Genomic DNA, 6,000 nt, shown 5'->3' on the forward strand with positions numbered 1-6,000 from the left:
CAGTAATCAGTGTTGGCCAAAATGCGTATATTGCGAGGGTCACGGGAAAGGCAGCATAACATGAAGTCAGCCATGTGTGCCAGAGTCCCAACAGACAAGACGTGGGATATACAGTATGTGAGCTTGCCGAGCTCCAAAGCCGCCACAAAGTTACAGCCATTATCAGACACAACCATGCCTGGTTCTAGGTTAAGTGGCCACGGCCTCTGCGTGCACCATCAGCAGCACGGCCATTTCCCCGTCTCTTACTGCTCACCTTCTGCATATTAACTGGTATATATGCTTGCAAGTATGTCATAGGTACAGTAGCGCAGGTTTTGTAAGTGTATGCACAAATAAATTAAACTGAATGTCACTGATATTTAGGATGTGCAAACGTTGTACAGCAGATGTAGCGCAGGTAATGTCGCTGTCACCAGCGGCTAATAAAAAATTACAGGGAATAGCACTGATACTGTATTTAGGATGCGCAAACTTTATAAATGAGATATAGCGCAGGCAATGTAACTGTCCACAGCGGACACCGCCTATGTAAAAAGTACTCTGGATGTCACAGATATTTTTTGTATGTGCACACGTTAAACAGGAGATGTAGCGCAGATAATGTCGCTGTCCGCAGCATCTACGGAAAAAGTACACTGGATGTCACAGATATTTTTAGGATGCACAAACTTTATACAGGAGATGTAGCGCAGGTAATGTCACTGTCCGCAGCGGCTACGGAAAAAGTACACTGGATGTCACAGATATTTTTAGGACGAGCAATTGTTATACAGGAGATGTAGCGCAGTTAATGCATCTGTCCGCAGCGGACACCGTCTATGGAAAAAGTACACTGGATGTCACAGATATTTTTAGGCTGCGCACACGTAGAGATGTAGCGCAGATAATGTCGCTGTCTGCAGCGGCCAAACAATTGCAAGCTATTTAGCGCAGGTTGCGCTAAAAATATATATTGCTGCCAGATACAACAATAGTCCTTAAAAGGACTTTTGGGTCTCTAACACCAACCCTGCCTAACCAAAAAATCAAATTCCATTCCCTACACTATCTGTCCCTTCTACAGCACAGCTCTCCCTGACTAAGACTGAGCCGAATCACATGTCATTGGGTGCTTTATAGCACCTGATGACGCATTCCGGCCAGCAAATCACTGTAATGCCAGTAACCAGCAAGGCTACGGCATTTCAGTGAGTGGCAGTACTTACCTGCACGTATATTGGCTGCGTAGCGGGGAGGAGACTCGAGCATGGTGTTTGAGCACACTTGGTATTCTGCCGAACACCGCGATGTGACGTGCATCGCGATGTTCGAGCCTAACTGCTGTTCAGCCTAGCATTCTCGATCATCACTATTTACATACACTAAGATTACTATGCCTTTAAACAATTCTGGACTGCCCGTATGATGATGTCATGTGTTGGAAGCTTCTGTTAGGTTTGTTGGCAACATCTGAGTTAATTAGAGACACTCCTGTGGATGTATTTAAATGCACCCCTGAAACACACTGCTTCTTTGTGTAGCATCATGGGAAAGTCTAAAGAAATCAGCCAAGATATCAGGAAGAGAATTGTGGACTTGCACAAGTCTGGCTCAACCTTGGGTGCAATTTCAAGATACCTGAAGGAGACAGGTTCTGTGTCCCAGAGATGAACGTGCTTTGGTCCGACATGTGCATAATCAACCCAAGAACAAAAGCAAAAGATCTTGTGAAGATGGTAAGATTGTGTCAATATCCACAATGAAACGAGTACTGTATCAACATGGGCTGAAAGGCCACTCTGCCAGGAAGAAGCCATTACTCCAAAAGAAACATAAAAAGCCAGATTAATGTTTGCAAATGCACACAGAAACAAAGACCTACATTTTTGGAGAGATGTCCTGTGGTCTCACCAAACTAAAATTGAAATTTTTGGCCATAATGACCATCGTTACGTTTGCAGGAAAAAGGTAGAAGCTTGGAAGCCTAAGGCCTCTTTCACACTTGCGTTGTCCGGATCCGGCATGTACTCCACTTGCCGGAATTACACGCCGGATCCGGAAAAACGCAAGTTTACTGAAAGCATTTGAACACGGATCCGTCTTCAAAATGCTTTCAGTGTTACTATAGCACCCAGGACGCTATTAAAGTCCTGGGTGCCATAGTAGGAGCGGGGAGCGGGGGGAGCGATATACTTACAGTCCATGCGGCTCCCGGGGCGCTCCTGAGTGACGTCAGAGCGCCCCATGCGCACGGATGACGTGCCATGCGATCACGTCATCCATGCGCCTGGGGCGCCCTGATGTCACTCTGGAGCGCCCCGGGAGCCACACGGACGGTAAGTATGCTGCCTCCCCGCTACACTTTACCATGGTTGCCAGGACTTTAGCGTCCCGGCAGCCATGGTAACCACTCTAAAAAAGCTAAATGTCGTATCCGGCAATGCGCCGAAACGACGTTTAGCTTAAGGCCGGATCCGGATCAATGCCTTTCAATGGGCAGTAATTCCGGATCCGGCCTTGTGGCAAGTCTTCAGTTTTTTGGGCCGGAGCAAAAAGCACAGCATGCTGCGGTATTTTCTCCGGCCAAAAACGTTCCGTTCCGGAACTGAAGACATCCTGATGCATCCTGAACGGATTTCACTCCATTCAGAATGCATTAGGATAATCCTGATCAGGATTCTTCCGGCATAGAGCCCCGACGATGGAACTCTATGCCGGAAGACAATAACGCAGGTGTGAAAGAGCCCTAAGAACACCATCCCAACTGTGAAAAACGGGGGTGGCAGCATCATGTGGGGTTGTTTTGCTGCAGGAGGGACTGGTGCACTTCACAAAATAGATGGCATCATGAGAAAAGAAAATTATGTGGAAATACTGAAGCAACATCTCAAGACATCAGCCAGGAAGTTAAAGCTTGGGCGGAAATGGGTCTTCCAAATGAACAATGACCTGAAGCATACTGCCAAACTGGTTACAAAGTGACTTAACAAAATCAATGTTTTGGAGTGGCGATCACAAAGCCCTGATCTCAATCCTATTGAAAATGTATAGGCAAAGCTGAAAAGGCAGGTGCGAGCAAGGCGTCCAACAAACATGGCTCAGTTACACCAGTTTTGTCAGGAGGAATGGGCCCAAATTCCGACCAACTATTGTGAGAAACTTGTGGAAGGATGTTTAAAACGTTTGACCCAAGTCATGCACTTTAACCCATTTGCTACCAGCAGCCGTACATGTATGGCACTGGTGCGATGTGTAAACATGGCGCCCGCTCGCATGTGCAGCGGGCGTCATGGCCGGCAGATCTCTGCTGTTTCAAACAGCAGAGATCTGCGGCTAATTAAAAGCTTTAGATGCCGTGACCAAGTGAGGTCACGGCATCTAAATGCACAAAGACCCGGAAGCTCGGCATTCCTACTGATGCCCCGTGTGGCCAATTTTGGCATCGTTACTTGCACTGAACACTTTCAGCCTCGCTGGATAAGGCCAGGATAAGAAATGAGCAAAATCGAGTTTAAATGGCATTTGAAAAATCCCTTATAGACCAAAATTAAAAATTAAAAAACATAATTTATAGGCTCATATATGAGCCACAAAATCATCACAAATTTTCTTTTTGAAAATGTTAAATATATAAAAAATATATAAAAGTTTAAATCACCTCCCTTTCCATATAATTAAAAAATAAATACCTAAATAACAATAGATATAAACATCATAGGTATCACAGCGACCAAAAACACCCATGCTATTAAAATAGAAAAAAAATATCCAATTAGGCAAATGGCGTAACGAAAAAAAGGGTCAAAATGGCATATTTGCCATTTTTTTTATTGCTTCTTGTACCCAAATTTTTTTTTTAAAATGTGATCAAAAAGTCACGCACACTCCAAAATGGTATCAATAAAAACTACAGATTGTTCTGCAAAAAATGAGCCCCTAAACAGCTCAGTAGAAATAAGTATAAAAAATGTTATGGGGGTCAAAATATGGTGACGTGAAAAAAAAAATAATGAAATGATCAAAGTTTGAATTTATTTTTACACTATTTAGACATAAAGAACCTATACATATGGGGTATTGTTGTAATGATACTGACCCAGAGAATGAAGGGCATGGGTTTTGCCATAAACGAAACATATAGCATATAGTATGCATAAATAGTGTATGTAAACTTCTGGTTTCAACTGTATGTACTAAATAATACTATAATCAACTGGGTAAAACTGCAACTGAAAACGATTTAACTTTAGTGGCTGGTGAGAGGTGGCTGTTGGAAAGGCAAATAAAACTATGGGATGCATCAAAAAAGGCCTAAATGTTTATGATATAATCACATTTTTGGCCCTATACAAATCAGTCAGACCATGAACTATTGTGTACAATTAAAGGGAGTCCAGTCACGTAAATTTCACCTAATATATCTACCAGCAATGGCCATCAGAACATTGTAAAAGTCTTCTAACCATACCTTTGTCATCTGGGTGTTTAGTCCCTGTCCAGGAAAAGCAACAATAGAGCCATACACAGTGCTTCCACAACAATGCCACCGTAACAGAGCCATACAGAGTGCTTCCACAACAATGCCACCATAACAGAGCCATACACAGTGCTTCCACAACAGTGCCACCATAACAGAGCCATACAGAGTGCTTCCACAACAGTGCCACCATAACAGAGCCATACACAGTGCTTCCACAACAGTGCCACCGTAACAGAGCCATACACAGTGCTTCCACAACAGTGCCACCATAACAGAGCCATACAGAGTGCTTCCACAACAGTGCCACCATAACAGAGCCATACACAGTGCTTCCACAACAGTGCCACCGTAACAGAGCCATACACAGTGCTTCCACAACAGTGCCACCGTAACAGAGCCATACACAGTGCTTCCACAACAGTGCCACCATAACAGAGCCATACACAGTGCTTCCACAACAGTGCCACCGTAACAGAGCCATACACAGTGCTTCCACAACAATGCCACCATAACAGAGCCATACACAGTGCTTCCACAACAGTGCCACCGTAACAGAGCCATACACAGTGCTTCCACAACAGTGCCACCGTAACAGAGCCATACACAGTGCTTCCACAACAATGCCACCATAACAGAGCCATACACAGTGCTTCCACAACAGTGCCACCGTAACAGAGCCATACACAGTGCTTCCACAATAATGCCACCATAACAGAGCCATACACAGTGCTTCCACAACAATGCCACCGTAACAGAGCCATACACAGTGCTTCCACAACAATGCCACCGTAACAGAGCCATACACAGTCAGGGGCGGACTGAAAACCCTCAGGGCCCCCGGGCAAAATAAATCAAGGGCCCCCTTACAGGCCCCACCCATGTTCTGCTACAAGCCCCACCCTTGTCCCACCTCCAGCCACACCCTACACAATCTTTAATAAGATTTCAAAGTTAAAGTGACACAAAAGGCACCCAGACCACTTCAGCTCATTGCAGTGGTCTGGGTACAGTGTCCCTTTTGTAAATCAAGCTGCAATGTTATAGAGAAACTGCATTGTTTACGTTCCAGCAATAAGTCAGCCTCCAACGGCTGGCTTAAAACAGACCTTTGGTCTGGTATCTGACGCTGGACGTCCTCACACCCTGCATGATGACCTCCAGGGTCAAATTTTTCCCCATAGGAAAGCATTGATTCAATGCTTTCGTATGGGGTGATCTAATCTCAGCGTCCATTAGTGAGCCTCTGTTAGAAGCAGTGTGGGCATAACTACTGTGAAGAGGGCATATATCTGGGCATAACTACTGTGAAGGGGGCACATATCTTGGAATAACTACTGTGAAGGGGGCACATATCTGGGCATAACTATTGTGAAGAGGGCACATATCTGGGCATAACTACTGTGAAGGGGGCACGTATCTGGGCATAACTACTGTGAAGGGGCCACATATCTGGGCATAACTACTGTGAAGGGGGCATATATCTGGGCATAACTACTGTGAAGGGGGCACATATCTGGGCATAACTACTGTGAAGGGGG

This window comes from Bufo gargarizans, chromosome 2 (genome assembly GCF_014858855.1).
Source record: "Bufo gargarizans isolate SCDJY-AF-19 chromosome 2, ASM1485885v1, whole genome shotgun sequence".
Lineage (NCBI taxonomy): Eukaryota > Metazoa > Chordata > Amphibia > Anura > Bufonidae > Bufo > Bufo gargarizans.